Source organism: Callithrix jacchus, chromosome 12 (assembly GCF_049354715.1).
Source record: "Callithrix jacchus isolate 240 chromosome 12, calJac240_pri, whole genome shotgun sequence".
NCBI lineage: Eukaryota > Metazoa > Chordata > Mammalia > Primates > Cebidae > Callithrix > Callithrix jacchus.
This window is the reverse complement of record NC_133513.1, coordinates 123,302,548-123,328,080: the sequence shown is the minus strand read 5'-3', so window position 1 is coordinate 123,328,080 and position 25,533 is coordinate 123,302,548.

Here is a 25,533-nt window from a genome sequence, read left to right as displayed (position 1 = left end):
GAGTCGCGCTGGTGACCCGTGGGGCTCCTCCACTGGGAATCGGCTGATCGGTGAGTGACGAAAATTCATCTAAAGATGTGGCGTCGTCTCGTTCTCTGAGCTTTCACTGGAAGCTACAATCCTGAGCTGTTAGTGGTCGGCCATCTTGGATCCTCTTGGATTATTATTATTTTTTAATTCCTGCAATGAACATCCTTGTAAGTGCCAGGCACAGAATACGCCTCAACAACTGCCATTTCTCATCCAATTGTTCCTTTGTGTCAAGTAAAGGGATGAAGCCTCCGATTGAAATATATTTTTATACACTTAGCCAAGTATATTCTTAGCCCAAATTCTTAGAAGTGAACTGCTAGACTCACAATCTTTTTTCTAAGTTTTGATCATGTTATCCAGTTGGCCTGAAGAGCCCCGAGGACCAGGCTCCCTGTATGCCTGTCATTATGAGCTCTTCTCCTCTCCTTCCTCCCTTTCCTCCTCCTCCTGCCATTTCTCCCCAACCTCTTTTCTTTCAATTTGCTACAGGTAAGATGTTAATTGACTGTCTTATTTGGCAATTTTTAATTTCTTCTTTGGTGAGTTTCTATCCTTTCTCTTTTGTTTCCTTATGGATGTATTTAAGGATTTTTCTTAGCAATTTGAGAAAGTTTTTTATATTAAGAATGTCAACCTCTTTGTCCTCCATATCTGTGGAAGATATTTTTCCCTAGTTGAGGCAAACTTTTTTCAGGCGTGAAATTCTAGGAGTTTACAGCATGAATCCTCATGTAAGGGACATTCAGTGACATAATGGACATGAGTGTCTTTTATTAAAGTTTTCAAACAACACAGGTAACACTCTTCAGATGGCCATTTTTTCTATTGCCCCTCTATAAAGTCCAATGGCATAATACTAAACCATAAACAAGTGAAGACAGTTTTACAGGAAACAAGGATATTGAGGTCTGTGTGCATAGGTTTTACTCCACATTTTTAAAAATTATAAAAGTAATACACACACAAAGTAAAAATATTAAAGCAGTATAGACTGATCTTAAATGAAAAAGGAAAGTTTCCTGCCCTTAGTCCCCCTCTCGGGAGAGAATTATTTCAACGGTTTATGTTTTCAGGTCTTGTTGTTACCACCATAATTTTAAATAAAATGCTTTTACTTTGTTTCTGGATTTTTCAATTCTGGACAATTTCTATTTGATGTCCCAGTATGAAAGAGAAGTTCAAATCATTCCCACTTATTTGTTTTTAGTTACATTATTTTTAGCTCTTCCATGTTTTGGAAATAGCCTGGAATCCTGTGCATAGACCTCCATTTCTGTTTGACCAGCCTGGGCACTGTCTCATGACTTCCTTCTGTGTCAAGTGAAGAGCTGAGGGCTCCTATGCTCTATACCTAATGTGCCAGCTGGTGTCACAAAGCCCTTATGTTTATGTTGCTCAGCTGTCATTTGCTCAACAAAATGTAGTGAGCACCTGCTATATGCCAGGCACTGTTGTGGGTAGCAAACAGAACAGAAAAAAGCCCCTAGTCTTACAGAGCTCACTTTCCAGCTTGAAGGAGACAAAAAATAAACAAAATCAATAGGTAAATTAGACAATGTATCCAGTGGTGATAAGAACTATGGAGAAAACTAAAGCAAGGAATAGAGGAAGAGAGAGTCATAATTTAATAAGTAGCGAGAGAAGATGTATAACATTAACTCTCTGTTCTGAATCTGTAACTATGTCTCCCCTGTAATTGCCAATATTTTGAGCCTATAATCCCAAAGCTAGGAAACATGTATTATGATTTTATAAGTATTATTCCTGTCTATACCCAGGAAGGAAATGAAATCTCTTTTCATTTCCTAAGCCTGGCTGCTGGCAGGGGATAGTCTGGGAGCCAACATTGAAATGGAATTTTTTTTACACTCTATCACTTGCCCAAGGCACTCTTCTATAACTCTTTGTTTATCCTGGCCTTGCTAACTGTGTTTGTTTTTCCATGTTGATGGAAGAAATACATGAGAAAGATCATCCAGCATCTTCATTGTACTATTCTGAATGGCTCATTGTATCACCTGCTTTTTAGACTTTCAGACAAGAACTTTTTTTCTATTGCACATGGGATAATATAGCCGTTTTCTGATTCCATTTCTCTTTTTCTTGAATTCCTTTGGTTGCAATTGGTTTTATTGGAGTACATCCTGAAACAACTTCTCAGAAAAGGCACAAAAGAAGGAGCAGGAGATAAACATCCCCCAAACCTGCATATCTGGAAATTCATCTCCAGACATAATTGACAGGTTAGCTGTGTATGGATTCTGAGTTCAAAATGCTCTTCTTTCTTACAACTCTAGAGGCCATCTCAGTTGTGTTTTCCAGCACTCGCTGAGCCTGATGAAAAGCATGTTGCCAATCAGATTCCCATTTCTCTGTGGTTTGCCTGTTTTTTCCTGTGTGATTGCTCCAGATCTTTCCTTAATTCTTGACATCCTGAAATTCCCAAGTCTGGTACCAGGTTTGAATCTCTTTTCAGGCACAAGAAACAGAATCTCACAGGACCAGCAGGGTTGGGTAGCTTGAAACATGAATGCAGGTTGTGGCCAACCACTATGTTGTAAGGGGGCCTGTGCAGGGCAGACAAATTCATACTAATGGGTTAATGGGCCAGCTACTTCCAGAAAAGGTAAACAGAGCTGTAAGGTCCAAGGAAACTAGTTCTTGGCTTCTGCATGGAGACATTCTGTGGCACAGAGGCCCTCCTATCACCACAGTGCCCACACATGCCACTTCCTTACCCACACCAAGCACACTCACACCCTCACTCACAGATAAGGCTCACCTGTCTGGCACTCTAGTTCTGGAAGTGTGCCAGCCTTGCAACGGCTGGTTAACAAAGCCTGTTATGCAGGAAGAGTTCAGAACCGTGACGTCAAGCCCTTGACACATCACAGGTCCAGCTGAGAAGTCACGAGCATCTTTGCAGGCTAACATCGCACTGCCTGGGTCCAGTGGGAACCCAGTCTCAGCATCCTCTGATAAGTGCTCACATCAGCCATGCCTTTGTTCTCAGCCAGCTCCAGGGAGCTTAGGTCTGGAAACTTGTCATCGTCTGGGCTTGGGGTGGAGTCACCGCCTGTGGCTGTCTGCTCATATCCAGTTTCTAGGAGGTCATACATGAGAACAAGACTCAGATCTCACATCCGTCTCCCAGCCTTCATGATGCCCTGCTCCCCAACCTCCCACTTGAGGTGATTTGGAGACAAACAGCTGAGAGAAAGTTCTTCTGGAAATTGTTTGAGTGAATACCTGACGTCAGCGTCCTCACCCTTGTCAATGGTGTTTGTACGTGGCCCAGGCACAGCTGGACATTGGCTCTGGCTATGCGCGTCACTGTTCTGGGCCGCCAGGTCCTGCTAGACTCTGATGGGGCCTTCAAGGGACCCTTGCAGCTGGGCTGCTAAGACCTTGATATTGCTTTCCCTTTGCCCCGTCTCTGGGCATTGTGCCTTCCATCCGGGAAGTCTGTGCAGGGTCTGCTGGGTCCAGATGCAGGTTGCACACCTTGCTTTGCTGTGGAAGCCCAAGTTCCTGGTCTGGCAGAAAGGCAGATGGGAGGAAATTCCTGCACATTTGAGAGGAGGCCATCCCTACCTCTGTCGTTGCAGGCAGGCAGCCGAGCTGGCTGGTTGGGGTTGCCCATTGCAGGTGTCTGGAGGCCAGTCCCAACCTGAGAATCCAGCCTGGGCATGACAGCCAGAGCCAGCAGCTGGCAGCACCCAGCATGACAGGCAGGACCATCTGGGTAGCTGGCCTCCCTCCTACCTCTGCATCTCCTTCACAGAGGCTTCTGGGCATGGGGCTGCTGGGACAGGCCTGGCACCCTCAGAGTCCCAGCACAGGCCCATGGCCACCACCCTGTCTGGAAAGCTTGCAGTTCACAACACCTCTGGACCCAGAGGAAGGGTACATCTCAGCTCAAGGTTATGGGCAAAGGCTGTGCCAGAAGCGGGATGGGAGCCAGACCCAGGCCCCAGAGAAACCCGTGGGCTTACAGTTTCTGAGGCAGTAAGAAATAACCATTGCTCATCTACAGAACGGGCAAGTGTTCTGTGTGGCCATGTGCTCCTGCTGGGTGATGTTACAGCTGCTGGCTCTGAATGAGATGACTCCTCCTTCATCTTCCCAAGGGTAAAGGCCCCTCTAGCCATGCTGGTGGCAGCATGAGCCTTGGGAGGACCCGTGGAATGGAAGAGGGAGAGGTGGGAATGAGGATGATGACCTGATTTCTGGCGTCCGCAACAGATGGGTGCTGCAGCCTTGGTTAAAGACGTCCAGAGGGCTAAGTGTGGCAGCTTACACCTATAAACCCAGCACTTTGGGATGCCAAGGTGGGCAGATCATTTCAGGCCAGGAGTTCAGGACCAGCCCGGGCAACATGGCAAAACTCCATCTCTACAAAACTACAAAAATTAGTGGGATGTGGTGATGCACACCTGTACTCCCAGCTTGGGAGGCTGAGGTGGGAGGATCATTTGAGCCCAGGAGGTGGAGGTTGCAGTGAGCCCAGATAGTGCCACTGCACTCCAGCCTGGGGGACAGAGGGAGACTCTGTCGAAAAAAAAAAAAAAGATGTCCAGGGCAGCCCAGGTGTCGGGTAAGAAGGAGGAGTTCATATTTAGACGGGACACATGCCTGGAGGACAAGGGACCAGTCTGGGCTGGAGCCCTAGAGATTGTTCAGGGTCATCCAAGTGGGCCCCAAATGCAGTCACAGGGATCTTTATACAAAGGCTGCAGAGGGAGATTTGATTCAGACAGAGAAGCTGCTCTGACCTCGGTTGTAGACAGCAGTGATGAGGCCACAAGCCAAGGAAGCCCTGTGGCCCCCGGAGGCTGGAAGAGGAAGGAACGGCCTCTCCCTCGGAGACTCTGATGGGGCCGCAGCTTTGACTTCAGCCCAGTGTTACTGATTTCTGACTCTGAGCTTCCATTTCTCATGAACAAAATCTGTTGTTTTTAGCCACCAAGTGTGTGGCCATGTGTGACCGCAGCCCCAGGACATGAGCACAGGCAGCCTTCCAGGCATAGAGGTGTTTGGCATCACATGTGTGCGGGAAAGCTCCCAGGGAGCTCGTGTGCACATTCCAGGTGGGGGCCCCAGATGCTGAGATAGCTGGTTGTATTCGTCCATTCTCACACTTCTATAAAGACATACCTGAGATAGGTAATTTCTGAAGGAAAGAGGTTTAATTGACTTATAGCTCCACATTGCTGGGGAACCTCAAGAGACTTACATTCATGGTGGAAGGTGAAGGGGAAGCAAGGCCCTTCTTCATATGGCAGCAGGAGAGAGAAGTGCTGGCAAGAGCTGGGAAGACTGCCGCATAAAACCATCAGATCTCCTGAGAACTCACTATTGTGAGAACACCCCCATGATCCAGTCACCTCCCACTGGGTCCCTCCCTCAGCACATTGGGATTATGGGGATTACAATTCAAGGCAAGATTTGAGTGAGGACACAGTCAAACCATATCACTGGTCTACCAGGGAGGTGATCCTGGGACATGCTCGGAGGGGTGTGGGGAAGTGAGGCAGGACAAGCTGGGCAGTCGGTGCAGGGCATGTGGACTACCATGGGGCACTGGGGCTCAGTTCTGCTGCAACATCACCGAGATTCATCCCACCTGTGTTAGGATGCTGGGTGTCCTCTGTCCCATGTGCAGGCCAAGTTGATGCCTGTGGCCAGTGTCCTTCCAGAGAGAGGACCTTGCAATGTGCAAGTGCCAGGAACATCAGTGGGCACAGAATGCACCTGCTCCAGGAGAGGGGGCAGTGGGATCTCTGAGAGCAATGGATGGGCCCTTTCAAAGACAAGGCCAGCTTGTGTGGAGGCCCAGAGGGTGGGGGATGAAAGAGGCACTTCCAGTGTCAGAATCTCAGGCTCAACACCACTAGCTGATGACCTTGGGAGAGCTACCTGTTCATGCTGCAAAACTGGATGAAAATAATACCACTAAAAGGTGCCAACTAGCACACAGCAGGTGCTCAGCATTACCTGCCGTAAGTTTTCTTTCTTTCCTTCCTTCCGTCCTTCCTTTCTCTTCCTTCCTTCCTTCCTTCCTTTCTCTTCCTTCCTTCCTTCCTTTCTTTCTTTTTTCTTTCTTCCTTCCTTCCTTTCTTTCTATCTCCTTTTCTTTCTTCTGTCTTTCTCTCTCTCTTTTCTCTCCCTCCCTCCCTCCCTCTCTTCCTTCCTTCCTTCCCTCCCTTCTTCCTTCCCTCCCTCTCTCCCTCCTTCCCTCTCTCCCTCTCTTTCTTTCCTTCCTTCTTTATTTCTCTCTCTTTTTAGGGAAGAGATCTCGCTCTGTTGCCCAGGCTGGAGTGCAGTGGCACCATCATAGCTCATAGCAGCCTTGACCTCCTGGGCTCAAGCAATCCTCCTGCCTCAGCCTTCAAGGTAAGTGGGATTAAAGACATGAGCCACTGTGCCTGGCGGTCCTCTTTAACTCAACTTTTAAATTTTGAGATCATTGTGGTTCACATGCAGGTGTAAGAAATAATACAGAATACCTGTAGTCTTTATTCATTGTCCCTCAGTGAAAACATCTTGGATGAGCACAGTACAATATCACCACACTTGCACAGGGTACCATACAACAACCAGGAAAGCCACATTGATAAAGTCAAGGTGCAGAACAGCCCTTCACTGTGAGGGTCCTTCCTGCGGTCCTTTCATAGTTTCACCTGCTTCCTCCTTGTGTCCACCTTCTGTAACCCCTGGAGAATGCTAACATCCTCCCATTTCCGTACTGTGGTCACTTCAAGAATGGCAATAATATTGGAAGAAGTAGAATCAAGTAGAACAATTTGGGATGTCTTTCCCTACTCAGTGTAATTTCTGGAGACTTATCCAGGTCGCTGTGTGTATTGTCTGTTCCTTTGGGTTGCTGGGTGGTATTCCATGGTATGGATGTGCCCGTCTGTTTAACCATTTGTCCACTAAAGGACATCTGCGTTGATTTTCGTGGTTGGCTATTCTAAATAAGGCTGCTTAAACATTTGTGTATAGGTTTTATGTAGAAATATAAGTATTCATTTCTTTAGGATTAATGTCCAGAAGTGCAATTGCTGGATCATACAGTAGTTACATATTGAGGTTTTTTTTTTTTGTTTGTTTTTTGTTTTTTGTTGAGTGTGTGAGAAAGTGCTCCAGTCTCTCCAGAGTGGCTGCATCATTTTCTAAATATTAATTTTCTGGCTGGGCACAGTTGCTCATACCTGTAATCCCAGCACTTTGGGAGGCCGAGGTGGGAAGATCATTTGAGGCCAGAAGTTTGAGACCAGCCTGGCCAACATAGTGAAACCCCATCTCTATTAAAACACACACACACACACACACACATACACACACAATAAGCTGGGCATGGTGGTGCATGCCTATAATCCCAGCTACTTGGGAGGCTGAAGCATGAGAATCCTTGAACCCATGAAGGGGAGGTTGCAGTGAGCTGAGATTGGACCACTGCATTCCAGCCTGAGTAACAGAGCAAGACTATATCTCAAAATAGATAAATGAATAAATAAATAAATAAACATTGACTTTCTAAGCTTTTTATTTTTGTTTTTGTGGGTACATAGTAGATGTATATATTTATAGGGTACATGAAAAATGTTGATACAGGCGTGCAGTGCTTAATAGGCATGTCAGGGTAAGTGGAGTCTCCAGCACCTTGAACATCCATCTTTTCTTTGTGTTACAAACAATCCAATTATACTCTTCTAGTGATTTTCAAATGTACAATAAATTATTGCTGCTTGTAGTCCCCTGTTGTGCTATCAAATTCTAGATCTTATTCATTCTGTACCCATTAACCATCTCCACTTTCCACCCACTAACCTTCCCAGCCTCTGGTAACCATCCTTCTACACTCTGTCTCCATGAGTTTAATTATTTTAATTTTTAGCTCCCACAAATAAGTGAGAATATGTGAAGTTTATTTTTCTGTGCCTGGCTTATTTCAATTAACGTGATATCATTCAGTTTCATCCATGTTGTTACAAATGACAGGATCTCATTCTTTTTGATGGCCGAATAGTACTCCATTGTGTACATGTACCACATTTTCTTTATCCATTCATTTGCTGATGGACACACAGATTGCGTCCAAATCTTGCCTATTTTGAGGAGTTCTGCAGTAAACCTGAAAATGCAGATATCTCTTTGATATACTGAATTCCTTTCTTCTGGATTTACATCCAGCGATGGAATTGCTGGATCATATGGTAGCTCTATTTTTAGTTTTTTAGGACCTCCAAACTGTTCTCCATTGTATTTATCCCAGTGTATATGGGTCCCTGCATTCTCACCAGCATTCATTATGCCCTGTCTCTTGGATAAAAGCTATTTTCACTTGCGTAAGATGATATCTCATTGTAGCGTTGATTTTCTTTTCTCAGATGATCAATGATGTTGAGGTATGTGACCTTTTCACATACCTGTTTGCCATTTGTATGTCTTTTTTTGAGAAATGTCTATTCAGATCTTTTACCCATTTTAAAAGCAGATTACTAGATTTTTCCTATTGAGTTGTTTGAGCTTCTTATATATTCTGGTTATTAATTCCTTGTCAGATAGTTTGCAAATATTTCCCCCATTCTGTGGATTGTGTCTTAATTTTATTGATTGTTTCCTTTGCTGTGCAGAAGATTTTGAACTTGATGTGATCCCATTTGTCCATTTCTGCTTTGATTGCCTGTGCTTGTAGGGTATTACTCAAGAAAGGTTTGCTCAGACCAATGTCCTGGAGAGTGTCTGCAATATTTTCTTTTAGTAGTTTCATAGTCTGAGGTTTTAGAATTAATTCCTTAATCCATTTTGATTTAATTTTTGTAGCTAGATAGAGATAAGGGTCTAGTTTCATTCTTCTGCTTATGGACATCCAGTTTTCCCAGCACTATTTATTGAAGAGACCATCCTTTCCCCAATGTATGCTCTTGGTACATTTGTCAAAAATGAGTTCACTGTAGATGTATGAATTTATTTCTGGGTTCATTATCCTGTTTTGGTCTGTGTGTCTGTTTTTATGCCAGTATCATGTTGTTTTGGTTACTATAGCTTTGTGGTATAATTTGAAGTCAGGATAGCTTTGGCTATTCTAGGTCTTTTGTGGTCTCATATAAATTTTAGAATTTTTTCAATTTCTGTGAAAAATGTCTTTGGCATTTTGATAGTGATTGCATTGAATCTGGAGATTGCTTTGGGTAGTATGAATATTTAAAATATATTGATTCTCCCAATCCATGAATATGGAATATCTTTCCATTTTTTGTGTTTCCTCTTCAATTTATTTCATCAGTATTTTATAGTTTTTATTGTAGAGATCTTTCACTTCTTTCGTTAAGTTTATTACTAGGTATTTTGTTTTATTGTATATGTAGCTATTGTAAATAGAATTACTTTACTGATTTCTTTTTCAGATTGTTTGCTTATAACATATAGAAATGCTACTGATTTTTGTATGCTGATTTTACATTCTGAAACTTCACTGAACTTATTTTTCAGTTCTAATAGGTTTTTGGTGGAGCCTTTAGGTTTTTCCAAATACAAGATCATATCTGCAAACAAGGATAACTTGACTTCCTCCTTTCCAATTTGAATGCCCTGTGTTTTATTTTCTTGTCTGATACCTCTAGCTGGGACTTTCAGTACTATGTTGAATAACAGTGGTGAAAATGGGGATCTTTATTTTGTCCATATCTTAGAGCCTTTCAGTTTTTTCCTATTCAGTATGATTCTAGCCGTGGGTCCATTGTATATGGCTTTTATTGTGTTGATGTATGTTCTTTCCATACCCAGTTTTTTAAGGGTTTTAATGATGAAAAGATGCTGAATTTTATCAAATGCTTTTCAGCACCAATCAAAATAATCATATTGTTTTTGCCCTTTATCCCATTGATGCATGGAACAGCCAACTGTAATGGAATGTAGGGCAAAACCATGTGACTGCATACATCAATGGAATGAAGGACAAAAATCATATGATCATGTGGAGGTATGGAGATGGTATATCTCACTTACTGATTTGCATATGTTAAATCATTCTTGCATCCCTGGGATAAATCCTACTTGACCGTGATGAATGACCTTTTTAATGTTTTGAATGTTTTCTTGAGTTCAGTTTGCAAGTATTTTGTTGAGGATTTTTGCATCAATGTTCCTCAGGGATACTGGCCTCTAGTTTTCTTTTTTTGTTGCGTCTTTGTCAGGTTTTGCCATCAGGGTAATACTGGCCTCATAGAATGAGTCTGGAAGTATTCCTTCTGCCTCTATGTTTTGGAATACTTTGAGTCAGATGATTAGTTCTTCTTTAAATATTTGATAAAATTCTGCAGTGAAGCTTTTGGGTCTTGGGCTTTTCTTTTTTTATTCTGGCTTTAATTTCATTACTTGTTATTGGTCTGTTCAGGTTTTAGATTTCTTCATGGCTTAACGCTGGTAGGTTGTATATGTCTAGGAACTTACCCATTTCTTCAAGGTTTCCCAATTTACTGGCATAGAGTTGCTCACGGCAGCCTCTAATGATCCTTCGAATTTCTGTGGCATTTGGTTGCAATGTCTTTTTCATGTCTGATTTTATTTTTTTGGGTCTTCTCTTTTTGTCTTAGACTGGGTAAAGGTTTGTCAATTTTGTTTATCTTTTCAAAAACCCTGTTTTGCATTTTGTTGATCTTTCATATTATTTTATTTCAATTTCATTTATTTCTGCTCTGATATTTATTACTTCTTTTCTTCTACTAATTTTGGGTTTGCTCTTGCTTTTCTAGTTCTTTAAGATTTATCATTAAGTTGTTTATTAGAAGTTTTTCTACTTTTCTGATGTAGGCACTTAATGCTATAAACTTTCCTATTTGTACTGCTTTTGCATAGGTCTTGGTATGTTGTATCTCCATTTTCATTTGTTTCAGTACATTTTTAATTGTCCTTCTTCATTTCTTCATTGACCCCCTGGTCATTCAGGATCATATTGTTTAATTTCCATGTGTTTGTATAGTTTCCAAAATTCCTCTTGTTATTAACTTATAGTTTTATTCCACTGTGGCCAGAGAACATCCTTTATATAATTTCATTTTTTTTAATGTTTAAAGACTTGTTTTGTGGCCTAACATATCTTGAGAATGATTTATGTGCTGAGAAGAAAAGTCTGTACCTGAAGCTGTTGGATAAAGCGTTCTGTGAACATCTATTAGGTCCATTTGGTCTATAATGTAGATTAAGTCCAATGTTTAGTCACTGATTTTCTGTCTGCATGATCTATTCTATTCTGAAAGTGGGGTGTTGAAGTCTCTAGCTATTAGTGTATTGGGATCTATCTCTTTCTTTAGCTCTAAAAATATCTGCTTTATATATTTGGGTGTTGCAGTGTTGGGTGCATATATATTTACAATTGCTATACTCTCTTGCTGATGGACTCCTTTAGCCCTATATTATGACTTTCTTTGTCTCTTTTTAAACTTTTTGTCTTGAAATCTATTTTGTCAGATATAAGTATAGCTACTTCTGTTCTTTCTTGGCTTCCATTTATATGGAATATCTTTTCCCATCCCTTTATTTTCAGTCTGCCTGTGTCTTTACAGATGAAGTGTGTTTCTTATAGGCAACAGGTTATTGGGTCTTGTTTTTTTAAAATTCATTCAGCCACTCTGCGTCTTTTGATTGGACACTTTAGTCCAGTTACATTCGATGTTACTACTGACAAGACTTACTCCTGCCATTTTGTTATTTGTTTTCTAATTGTCCTGTGAGACTTCCTTCTTTCCTTCCTTCCTTTCCTCCTTTTAGTGAAGATGACTTTCTCTGGTGGCGTGTTATAATTTCTTGATTTTTATTTATTGTATATCTGTTGTATGTTTTCTGATCTGGGGTTACTATGAGACTAGCAAATAATATAATCTATTATTTTTGATTGATGGCAACCTTACACCGACTGCATAAACAAACTAACAAGCAACGAGAAAACTAATAGAAACTCTGCAGTTCAATTTCATCACTGTTTGTTGTTTCTATTTATATCTCATTATACTGTCTATGTCTTGAAAATTTGTTGTAGTTATTACTTTCGATAGGTTCATCTTTTAGTCTTTCTACTCAAGATGTGGGTAGTTTATACAACACAATTGCAGGGTTATAATAGACTGTGTTTTTCTGGGTACTTACTATAACCAGTGAGTTTTCTACCTTCAGAGGATTTCTGTTGCTCACTTAACATCCTTTTCTTTCAGATTGAAAAACTTGCCTTAGCATTTCTTGTGAGACACATCTGGTGTTAACAAAATCCCTCAGCTCTTGTTTGTAGGGAGAAGTCCTTATTTCTCCTTCATATTCGGATATTTTTTCTGGACATACTAGGGGATATCTAGTAGGGTATATGCTAGGGTAAAAGTTTCTTTTCTTTAGCACTTTAAATATGTCATGCTTCTCTCTCCTGGCCTGTAAGGTTTCCACTGAGCAGTTTGTCGTCAGACGTGGAGCTCCTTTGTATGTTATTTGTTTCTTTTCTCTTGCTGCTTTCAGGTTCCTTTCTTTGTCAGATTGACCTCTGGTAGTTAGAATATTAAATGTCTTCAGGTAGTCTTATTTGGGTTAAATTTCTTTAGTGCTTTAAAACCTTCTTGTACTTGAATATTGATAACTTTCTTCAGGTTTGGGAAGTTATGCGTTACTATATCTTTGAACAAACTTTCTACTTCTATCTCTCTCTCTACCACCTTTTTAAAGGCAGTAACTCTGACATTTGCCTTTTGAGGCAGTTTTCTAGATCTCATAGGCATGCATCATTTCGGGAATATGTGATGTCTCACTGGAAGCCGGTAAGGCTCTGAGTCTCATCCCAGGCCTGTCGTGAGTACTGCCTGGCTGCCACTGCTGATTATTCAGAGCAAAAGAGCTCTTTAGTCAGCAGGAGATGATTGGCTCCTTCCCCTCGAGGCAGTGAGTTCCCTTTTGGCTCACAGTGTGTCTAGAAATGTCATCCAGGAGCGATGGCCTGGAATGGGAGTTTCAGGACTCTGCCTGGTGACCTATGTTACTGTAGCTGAGCTGGTCTCCACGTTGCAAGACAAAGTCCTCCATACTGTCGCCTCTCCTCTCTCTCCTCAAGCAGGAGGAAGAAGTCATTTTCCTGGCTGCAACTGCACTGCCTGGGGTTGGGAGAGGGGTGGCGTAAGCACTCGCTTGGCCACCCTGGCTGGTGTCTCACTAGGTCACATGCACCCCAAGTCCACTGGGTCTGAACCCAGCATAACACCAGGATTTGCCCAGGAATCGCAGTCCTTGTAGCCTAGATTGCCTCTCAAGTTTATTTAGGACTGCAGAGCACATTAGCCTGTGGTGATGGAGCCTATCCTAACTCAGGGTCGGACCACTGGGTTGAATGATTTGCCTCTGGCTAGGCCTGGTCTAAATAAATGCTCCTTCTGTGGGTGCCAGCTGAGTTCTGTCCCATGTTGCTTTCTGTTGTGACAAAGCAGCACTGAGTTCCAATTCCAAGTCCCACAACCATTGTGCTTTCCTTCCCCCAAATGCACAGATTCTCTCTCCAAGCCACACAGCTGCTGCTAGGGGATGGGAGAGGGTGGTGTCGGTAATATCAATGGTCTAAATGCATCATTAAGGAGAAAGTGACTAAGCGGATTGAAAACATGACTCAACTATATTCTGTCTGTAAAATACTGGCTTCACATGTAATGATATAGGCAGGTTGAAAGTAGAAGGATGAAAAAGATACATTACACAGACATTTATCAGAAGGAAACATGTTCCCTTGTCTTTAGTTTTCAGAGGACTAATTGTGATGTGCCTTAGTGTAGATTTCTTTGAATTTATTCGGTTTGGGGTTTGCCCAGCTTCTTTCCTTCTTTCTTTCTCTTTCTTTCTTTCTTTCTTTCTTTCTTTCTTTCTTTCTTTCTTTCTTTCTTTCTTTCTTTCTTTCTTTCTCTTTCTTTCTTTCTTTTTCTTCTTTCATCTTTCTTTCTTTCTTTCGTCTTTCTTTCCTTTCTTCTTTCTCTCTTTTTCTTTCTTTCTTCTTTCCTTCTTTCTCTTTCTTTCTTTATTCTTTTTCTTTCTTTCTTCTTTTTTTTGAGGGGTGGAGGACAGAGTCTCTCTCTGTTGCCCAGACTGGAGTACAGTGGCATGATCTTGGCTTATGACAAACTTTGCCTCCTGGGTTCAAGTGATTCTCATGGCCTCAGTCTCTTGAGTAGCTGGGACTACAGGCAGGCACCACCATATCTGGCTAACTTTCTTTTTCTTTCTTTTTTTTTTTTTTTTTTTTTTGGTATTTTTAGAGAGACAGGATTTTGCCATACTGGCCAGGCTGATTTCAAACTTTTAACGTTATGTGATCCATCTTCCTCAGCCTCCCAAAGTGCTGGGATTACAGGAGTGAGCCACCACACCCAGCTCACCCAGCTTCTTGAATCTATAGATTTATATCTTTTGCCAAATTTGGGAAGTTTTGAGCCTTTATTTCTCTGAGTTCTTTTTCAGCCCTGGCCTCATTATTTTCCTCTTGGGACTTCAATAACATGATTGCTGAATCTTTTGTCTTTCAAGAACGCCTTTCCTTCCCTCTCCAGTGCCTTTTTCCTCAATATGATGTCAGTACCAGGTACTGTAATCACCCACGTGATTTTGGTCTGTATAAGGTGCTTTTTTGTGTGGATAGTTGTTCAATTTGGTGTTCCTACCGGGGGGACAATTGCTGGAGGCTTCTATTGCCATCCCCCTCCACCTCACAGCTGCATCATTTTACAGTCTTGCCAGCCATACATGAGTGAGCCAGTTTCTCCACACCCTCACCAGAATTGGATGTTATTTTTTATTTCAGCCATTCTGATTGGAATGTAGTGTTCTTTCATTGTGATTTTGATTTGCATTTCTCTAACGACTAACAGTGTTTTAAATATGTTTCATGCGATGTATTTCCGTCTGTGTATCCTCCTTGGTGAAGTGTCTCCATATCTTCTGCTCATCTTCTAGTTAGAGGATCTGTTTTTTTGCTGTTGAGATTTGGGAGTCCTATATATATTCTAGATACCTATTCTTTGTCAGATATATAATTTGCAAATTTTTCTACCAGTCTATAACTTATCTTTTGATCTTTTTATTGTGGGATCTTTTGCGGAACAAATGTTTTTCTTATTTTAATAAGTCTAATTTGTCAATTTTCCCTTTTACAGATTGTGCTTTTGTGTCCAGTGTAAGAACTAGCCCTAGGTACTCAAGATTCTCCCGTATTTTGAATTAATTATTTTGTATAACGTGTGAGATTTGGCCACTGTCCGTGTTTCTGTCTATGAATGCCCATTGGGTCTGGCATCTTCTCAAATGTGTGCATTTAATACTATAAATTTCCTCTCGATACACCTTTAGTTGTGTTCTAGAAATTTTGATATGTTGTCTTTTCATCTTCATTCCGTTGAATACATTTATTTTTTATTTCCTTCAAGATCTCCTTTTTGACTCATGGACTTATTAGAAGCACCTTGTATAGCCAGGTGTGGTGGCTCACACCTTTAATCCCGGCACTTTGGGAGGCCGAGGCAGGAAGATCATGAGGTCAGGAGTTTGGGACCAGCCTGGCCAACGTGGTGAAACCTCGTCTCTCCTGAAAATACAAAAATTAAAATTAGCTGGGCACAGTGGTGGGCGCCTGTAATCCCAGCTACTCAGGAGGCTGAGGCAGGAGAACTGCTCGAACCCAGGAGGCGGAGGACTCCATCCTGGAAAAAAAAAATACCTTGTATAGTTTCTAAGTATTTGAAGATTTTTGTGCCATTAAATGTAATTTTGATTTTGTTGTGGTCCTAGAACTCACTTTATATGATTTTGATATTTTTAAATTTGTTGAGGTCTGTCTTATGGCCTAGGTTATTTGGTCTAGATCGATATATGTTCAATAGATACTTAGAAACAACATATGGAATGCTCTTGTTGAGTGAAATGTTTTTCAAATGTTGTGTAGACCCTAACTGGATCCAATTGTTGGCTTATGGTGTTGTGGAAGTCTTCTTTGTCCTAGCTGATTTTCTGTATAATTGGTCTATCAATTGTTGAGAATGGGGTATTGAAACTTCCAAATATAATGGTAGATTTTACTAATTATCTTTTTATTTCTATCAGTCTTTGCTTCACACATTTTGCAGCTCTGTCTTTTAGTATAAACACATCCAGCATTGCTATTTCTTTCTTGTAGATTGAGCCTTTTATCTTTATATAATGTCTCTCTCATCTCTGGTAATTTTTTTTGCTCTGAAGTCTACTTTTTCTGATATTAATATAGACAATTTTGCTTTCTGTTTTTAAATTAATTTTAATCCCCATGGGTCTTTAGGAAACGAGTGGTATTTGGTTACATGAATAAGTTCTTTAGTGATAATATCTGAGATTTTTTTTAATTGCATTTTAGGTTTTGGGGTACATGTGCAGAGCATGCAATACAGTTGCATAGGTACACACATGGCAGTGTGTTTTGTTTGCTTTCTCCCCTTCACCCACATTTGGCATTTCTCCCCAGGCTATCCCTCCCCACCTCCCCCTCCCACTGGCCCTCCCCTTTTCCCCCCCAATAGACCCCAGTGTTTAGTACTCCCCTCTCTGTGTCCATGTGTTCTCATTTTTCATCACCTGCCTATGAGTGAGAATATGCGGTGTTTCATTTTCTGTTCTTGTGTCAGTTTGCTGAGGATGACGTTCTCCAGATTCATCCATGTCCCTACAAATGACACAAACTCATCATTTCTGATTGCTGCATAATATTCCATGGTGTATATGTGCCACATTTTCCCAATCCAGTCTATTATCAATGGGCATTTTGGTTGATTCCAGGTCTTTGCTATTGTAAACAGTGCTGCAATGAACATTCGTGTGCATGTGTCCTTATAGTAGAACGATTTATAGTCTTTTGGATATATACCCAGTAATGGGATTGCTGGGTCAAATGGAATTTCTATTTCTAAGGCCTTGAGGAATCGCCACACCGTCTTCCACAATGGTTGAACTAATTTACACTCCCACCAACAGTGTAAAAGTGTTCCTTTTTCTCCACATCCTCTCCAGCATCTGTTGTCTCCAGATTTTTTAATGATCGCCATTCTAACTGGCGTGAGATGGTATCTCAATGTGGTTTTGATTTGCATCTCTCTGATGACCAGTGACGATGAGCATTTTTTCATATGACTGTTGGCCTCATATATGTCTTCTTTCGTTAAGTGTCGGCTCATATCCTTTGCCCACTTTTGAATGGGCTTGTTTGTTTTTTTCCTGTAAATCTGTTTGAGTTCTTTGTAAATTCTGGATATCAGCCCTTTGTCAGATGAGTAAACTGCAAAAATTTTTTCCCATTCTGTTGGTTGCCGATTCACTCTAGTGACTGTTTCTTTTGCCGTGCAGCAGCTGTGGAGTTTGATTAGGTCCCATTTATCTATGTTGGCTTTTGTTGCCAGTGCTTTTTGTGTTTTGTTCATGAAGTCCTTGCCTACTCCTATGTCCTGGATAGTTTTGCCTAGATTTCCTTCTAGGGTTTTTATTGTGCCAGGTCTTATGTTTAAGTCTTTAATCCATCTGGAGTTAATTTTAGTGTAAGGTGTCAGGAAGGGGTCCAGTTTCTGCTTTCTGCACATGGCTAGCCAGTTTTCCCAACACCATTTGTTAAATAGGGAATCCTTTCCCCATTGCTTGTTTTTGTAAGGTTTATTAAAGACTGTATAGTTGTAGATATGTTGTGATGCCTCCGGTTCCTCTGTTTTGATCCATTGGTCTATATCTCTGTTTTGGTACCAGTACCATGCTGTTTTGATTACTGTAGCCTTGTAGTATAGTTTGAAATCCAGTAGTGTGATGCCCCCCGCTGTGTTCTTTTTGCTTAGAATTGATTTGGCTATGTGGGCTCTCTTTTGGTTCCATATGAAGTTCATGGTGGTTTTTTCCAGTTCTGTGAAGAAAGTCAATGGTAGCTTGATGGGGATAGCATTGATTCTGTAAATTACTTTGGGCAGTATAGCCATTTTCACAATATTAATTCTTCCTAACCATGAACATGGAATGTTTCTCCATCTGTTTGTGTCCTCTCTGATTTCGTTGAGCAGTGGTTTGTAGTTCTCCTTGAAGAGGTCCCTTACATTCCTTGTGAGTTGTATTCCAAGGTATTTTATTCTTTTTGTAGCAATTGTGAATGGCAGTTCGTTCTTGATTTGGCTTTCTTTAAGTCTGTTATTGGTGTAGAAAAATGCCTGTGATTTTTGCACATTGATTTTATATCCTGAGACTTTGCTGAAGTTGCTTATCAGTTTCAGGAGTTTTTGGGCTGAGGCGATGGGGTCTTCTAGGTATACTATCATGTCGTCTGCAAATAGAGACAATTTGGCTTCCTCCTTTCCTGTCTGAATGCCCTTTATTTCTTTTTCTTGCCTGATTGCTCTGGCTAGAACTTCCAGTACTATATTGAATAGGAGTGGTGAGAGAGGGCATCCTTGTCTAGTGCCAGATTTCAAAGGGAATGCTTCCAGTTTTTGCCCATTCAGTATGATATTGGCTGTTGGTTTGTCATAAATAGCTTTTATTACTTTGAGATACGTTCCATCAATACCGAGTTTATTGAGGGTTTTTAGCATAAAGGGCTGTTGAATTTTGTCAAATGTCTTCTCTGCGTCAATTGAGATAATCATGTGGTTTTTGTTTTTGGTTCTGTTTATGTGGTGAATTATGTTTATAGACTTGCGTATGTTGAACCAGCCTTGCATCCCTGGGATGAATCCTACTTGATCATGATGAATAAGTTTTTTGATTTGCTGCTGCAATAGGCTTGCCAATATTTTATTGAAGATTTTTGCATCTATGTTCATCATGGATATTGGCCGGAAGTTTTCTTTTCTTGTTGAGTCTCTGCCGGGTTTTGGTATCAGGATGATGTTGGTCTCATGAAATGATTTGGGAAGGATTCCCTCTTTTTGGATTATTTGGAATAGTTTTAGAAGGAATGGTACCAGCTCCTCTTTGTGTGTCTTGTAGAATTCGGCTGTGAACCCATCTGGACCTGGGCTTTTTTTGTGTGATAGGCTCTTAATTGCTGCCTCGACTTCTGACCTTGTTATTGGTCTATTCATAGTTTCAGCTTCCTCCTGGTTTAGGCTTGGGAGGACACAAGAGTCCAGGAATTTATCCATTTCTTCCAGGTTTACTAGTTTATGTGCATAGAGTTGTTTGTAATATTCTCTGATGATGGTATGAATTTCTGTGGAGTCTGTGGTGATTTCCCCTTTATCATTTTTTATTGCATCTATTTGGTTGTTCTCTCTTTTATTTTTAATCAGTCTGGCTAGTGGTCTGTCTATTTTGTTGATCTTTTCAAAAAATCAGCTCTTGGATTTATTGATTTTTTGAAGGGTTTTTTTTGTGTCTCAATCTCCTTCAGTTCAGCTCTGATCTTAGTTATTTCTTGTCTTCTGGGTTTTGAGTTTTTTTGATCTTGCTCCTCTAGCTCTTTCAATTTTGACGATAGGGTGTCAATTTTGGATCTCTCCATTCTCCTCATTTGGGCACTTATTGCTATATACTTTCCTCTAGAAACTGCTTTAAATGTGTCCCAGAGATTCTGGCATGTTGTGTCTTTATTCTCATTGGTTTCGAAGAACTTCTTTATTTCTGCCTTCATTTCATTGTTTATCCAGTCAACATCAAGAGCCAGTTGTTCAGTTTCCATGAAGCTGTGCGGTTGTGGGTTGGTTTCTGAATTCTGAGTTCTAACTTGATTGCACTGTGGTCTGAGAGGCTGTTTGTTATGATTTCAGTTGTTTTGCATTTGCTGAGCAGTGCTTTACTTCCAATTATGTGGTCAATTTTAGAGTAAGTGTGATGTGGTGCTGAGAAGAATGTATATTCTGTGGATTTGGGGTGGAGAGTTCTGTCAATGTCTATCAGGTTTGCTTACTCCAGGTCTGAGTTCAAGCCCTGGATATCCTTGTTGATTTTCTGTCTGGTTGATCTGTCTAATATTGACAGTGGAGTGTTAAAGTCTCCCACTATTATTGTGTGGGTGTCTAAGTCTCTTTGTAAGTTGTTAAGAACTTGCTTTATGTATCTGGGTGCTCCTGTATTGGGTCCATGTATGTTTAGGATCGTTAGCTCTTCTTGTTGTATCAATCCTTTTACCATTATGTAATGGCCATCTTCATCTCTTTTGATTTTTGTTGCTTTAAAGTCTATTTTATCAGAGATGAGAGTTGCAACTCCTGCTTTTTTTTGCTCTCCATTTGCTTGGTAAATCTTTCTCCATCCCTTTATTTTGAGCCTTTGTGTATTTTTGCATGATGGGTTTTCTGGATACAGCACACTGATGGGTTTTGGATTTTTATTCAATTTGCCAGTCTGTGTCTTTTGATTGGTGCATTTAGTCCATTTACATTTAGGGTTAATATTGTTATGTGTGAATTTGATACTGCCATTTTGATGCTAAGTGGCCGTTTTTCCCATTAGTTGTTGTAGATTCTTCATTATGTTGAAGCTCTTTAGCATTTAGTGTGATTTTGGAATGGCTGGTACAGGTTGTTCCTTTCAATGTGTAGTGCCTCTTTCAGGAGCTCTTGTAAAGCAGACCTGGTGGTGACAAAATCTCTGAGTACTTGCTTGTTCGCAAAGGATTTTATTTTTACTTCACTTCTGAAGCTCAGTTTGGCTGGATATGAAATTCTGGGTTGAAAGTTCTTTTCTTTAAGAATGTTGAATATTGGCCCCCACTCTCTTCTGGCTTGTAGTATTTCTGCCGAGAGATCTGCTGTGAGTCTGATGGGCTTCCCTTTGTGGGTGACCCGACCTTTCTCTCTGGCTGCCCTTAGTATCTTCTCGTTCATTTCAACCTTGTTGAATCTGACGATTATGTGCCTTGGGGTTGCTCTTCTTGCAGAATATCTTTGTGGTGTTCTCTGTATTTCCTGCATTTGAGTGTTGGCCTGTCTTGCTAGGTGGGGGAAATTTTCCCGGATGATGTCCTGAAGAGTATTTTCCAGCTTGGATTCATTCTCTTCGTCCCCTTCTGGTACAGCTATCAAATTTAGGTTAGGTCTTTTCACATAGTCCCACATTTCTTGGAGACTTTGTTCATTCCTTTTTGCGCTTTTTTCTCTGATCTTGGTTTCTCGTTTTATTTCATTGAGTTGATCTTCGACTTCAGATATTCTTTCTTCTGCTTGGTCAATTCAGCTATTGAAACTTGTGCATGCTTCGTGAAGTTTTCATGTTGTGTTTTTCAGCTCCTTCAATTCATTCATATTCCTCTCTAAGTTATCCATTCTTTTTATCATTTCCTCAAATCTTTTTTCAAGGTTCTTAGTTTCTTTGCATTGATTTAATACATGTTCTTTTAGCTCACAAAAGTTTTTCATTATCCACCTTCTGAAGTCTAATTCCGTGATTTCATCACAATCATTCTCCGTCCAGCTTTGTTCCCTTTCTGGTGAGGAGTTTTGGTCCTTTCTAGGTGGCGAGGTGTTCTGGTTTTGGGTGTTTTCCTCCTTTTTTCGCTGGTTTCTTCCCATTTTTGTGAATTTATCCACTTGTCGTCTGCGTAGTTGCTGACTTTTCGATTGGGTCTCTTAGTGGACACCCGGATTGCTGATGATGAAGTATTTCTGTTACTTGGTTTTCTTTCTACCAGTCTAGCCCCTTCGCTGTACAACTGCTGTGGTCCACTCCAGGCCCTGCTTGTCTGGGGTGCACCTATAGCAGCTGCGGAACAGTGAGGGATGCTACCAGTTTCTTTTTCTACTATCTTTGTCCCAGGATGATGCCTGCCAAATGTCAGTCTTTTGGATACAGAGGGGTCAGGGAGCTGCTTGAGGAGACAGTCTGTACTTTATATGAGCTCAATTGCTGAGCTGTGAGCTCTGTTGTTCATTCAGGGCTGTTAGGCTGCTATGTTTGATTCTGCAGCAACAGAGGTCATTAAAAAACCCTTTTTTTCTCAAATGCTCTGTCTCGGGGGGTTGGGGCTTTGTTTTTGGATGTCCGTTGAGGTGTCCTGCCCAGCTAGGAGGCAGTCTAGTCACTTTTTGACTGCCGAGGCTCCGCCCTGCTGTTGTGAGGTTCGCCCTGTTGCTGCAGGCTTTTGCTCTTCTGCTGCGGTCTCTGCCACGGGCTACGCCCTGCGGTGGAGTCTCTCTGTTGTAGGGGGTTGCCTCAGCAAGGGCAGGCTGCGTCAGCAGTGGGCGTGTATCTCAGTAGGGGCAGGTTGCCTCGGCAACTGCAGGCTGCGTCAGCAGTGGGCGTGTATCTCAGTCGGGGCAGGTTGCCTCAGAAATGGTGGACGCCCCTCCCCCACGGAGCGTCTCAGTGACCGCATCCACGGCGAGTGTTTGGAATCGCCATTTTGTCTGTCCCACTGTGCTACCCCTAACACTGTGTCCCTGCAATCCCCTGGGCTGGCCCACTGTCCAAGTCCCCTTTAGTCTCAAGTCCAGCCCTCTCAAGTCTCAGGTTGCCGGTTGAACAGGGCACCCGGACAAGTGCGCCCTGTGGGGAGCACTGGGTAGGGCCGGCCGCCGCCACCCCGGCTGCCGGCTTCTCCAAGCAGAGCCTCTGCCTGGTGTCCCGTGTCTCCTTTATACTTGGGAATTTCCCCATTCTGTGGGCAACAAAGATCAGTCTGAAAATGCAGCTCTGATTCACCTCTCCGCGGATTAACCGAGAGCTTCAATCCTGGGTTGTTCTCACAGTGCCATCTTGAGTCCCCCCCCCCCCATATCTGAGATTTTAATTTACCCATCACCTGAGCAATGTACACTGTACTCAGTGTGCAGTCTTTTATCTGTCACCTGACTCTCACCATTTTCCCTGAGTCCCTAAAGTCCATTGTATTGTTCTTATGCCTTTATATCCTCATAGCTTAGCTTGCACTTGTGAGTGAGAACATACAATGTTTGGTTTTCCATTCCTGAGTTACTTCATTTAGAATAGTGGTTGCCAATTCTATCCAGATTGCTGCAAATGCCATTATTTCATTCACTTTTATGGCAGAATAGTATTCCATTGCATATGAATATCTTTATGCATCTCACAATTTGTTTATGCACTCATTGATTGATGGGCCTTTGGGCTGGTTCCATCTTCTTGCAATTACAAGTTGTGCTGCTATAAACATGCACGTGCAAGTGTCTCTTTTGTGTAATGACTTCTTTTCCTCTGAATAGAAACATGCATGTGCAAGTGTCTCTTTTGTGTAATGACTGTTTTTCCTCTGGGTAGAAACATGCATGTGCAAGTGTCTCTTTTGTGTAATGACTGTTTTTCCTCTGGGTAGAAACATGCATGTGCAAGTGTCTCTTTTGTGTAATGACTGTTTTTCCTCTGAATAGAAACACACATGTCAAGTGTCTCTTTTGTGTAATGACTTCTTTTCCTCTGGGTAGAAACATGCACGTGCAAGTGTCTCTTTTGTGTAATGACTGTTTTTCCTCTGAATAGAAACATGCACGTGCAAGTGTCTCTTTTGTGTAATGACTTCTTTTCCTCTGGGTAGAAACACACATGTGAAAGTGTCTATTTTGTGTAATGACTTCTTTTTCTCTGGGTAGAAACACGCATGTGCAAGTGTCTCTTTTGTGTAATGACTTCTTTTCCTCTGGGTAGAAACATGCACGTGCAAGTGTCTCTTCTTTTAGTTCTTAAAAGCATCTCCACAGTATTTTCCATGGTGATTTTACTAGATTACATTCCCTCCATGAGTGTAAGAGTGTTTCCTTCTCACCACATCCCTATCAGCTCCATTATTTGTTGACTTTTAAACTCATGGTTATTTTTGCAGGAGTGAGGTGGCGTCACACCGTGGTTTTGGTTTGCATTTCCCTGATCATTAATGATGTTGAGCATTTTTTCACATGCTCGTTGGCCATCTGTGTACCTTCTTTTGACAATTGTCTATCATGTCCTTAGCCCACGTTTTTATGGGATTGTTTGTTTGCTTTTTTCTTTCTAATTTCTTTGAGTTCCGTAGATTTTGGATATCAGTTATTTGTTGGATGTGTAGAAGATTTTCTCCTACTCTGTGGCTTTACTCTGCTGATTTTTTTTTTTTTTGTACAGAAGCTTTTTCCTTTAATTAAATACCATACTTATTTTTGTTTTTGTTGCACCTGCTTTTGGGTTCTTGGTCGTGAAATCTTTGCCTAAGCCAATGTCTAGAAGAGTTTTTCTGATACTATTTTCTATAATTTTTATGGTTTCAGTCTTAGGTTTAAGTCATTGATTCAGGTTGAGCTAATTTTTTATAAGGTGAGAGATGAGGATTCAGTTTCATTCTTCTACGTGTGGCTTGCCAATTATCCCAGCACCATTTGTTGAACAGAATGTCCATTCCCCACTTTTTGTTTTTGTATGCTTTGTTGAAGATCAGTTAGCTGTAAGTATTTGGCTTTATTTTTGGGTTCTCTATCTGTTCCATTCGTTTATGTGACTATTTTTATACCCATACCACACTGTTTGGGTGACTATGGCCTTATAGTATAGTTTGAAGTTAGGTAATGCAATGCCTCTCGATTTGTTCTTTTTGCTTAGTCTTGCTTTGGGTATGTGGGCTCTTTTTTGGTTCCATGTGAATTTTAGGATCATTTTTTTCTAGTTCTGTGAAGAATGATGGTGGCATTTTGATAGTAACTATACTGAATTTGTAGATTGCTTTTGGCAGTATCATCATTTTCGCAATATTGATTCTACCCATCCATGAGCATGGGATGTGTTTCCATCTGTTTGCATCATGGGATGTGTTCCATCTGTTTGCATCATCTATGATTTCTTTCAGCAGTGTTCTGTAGTTTTTCTTGTAGAGGTCTTTCACCTCCTTGGTTAGGTATATTCCTAAGGTTTTTTTAATTTTCTATTTATTATTTTTGCAGCTATTGTAAAAGGGGTCAAGCTCTTGATTTTATTTTCAGTTTGGTAGCTGTTGGTGTATAGCAGAGCTACTGATTTGTGTGCATTAATTTTGTACCCTGAAACTTTGCTGAAACTATTTATCAGTTATAGGATCTTTTTGGAGGAGTCTTTAGGGTTTTCTAGTTATATGATCATATTATCCACAAACAGTAACTTTACCAATTTGGACACCTTTTATTTCTTTCTCTTGTCTGATTGCTCTGGCAAGGACTTCCAGCACTGTTGAATAGAAGTGGTGAGGGTGGGCATCCTTGTCTTTTTCCAGTTCTCAGCAGGAACGCTTTCAGCTTTTCCCCATTCAGTATTATGTTGGCTGTGGGTTTGTCATAGATGCCTTTTATTACATTAAGATATGTTGTTTTTATGCCAATTTCGCTGAGGGTTTTAATCATAAAGGGATGCTGTATTTTGTCAAATGCTTTTTCTGCATCTATGGAGACCATCGTGTGATTTTTGTTAATGTTGTTTATACGGTGTATCACATTTATTGACTTGCATATGTTAAGACATCCCTGCATCCGTGTTATGAAACCCACTTGACCATGGTGGATTATTTTTTTGACATACTGTTGGATTCAGTTA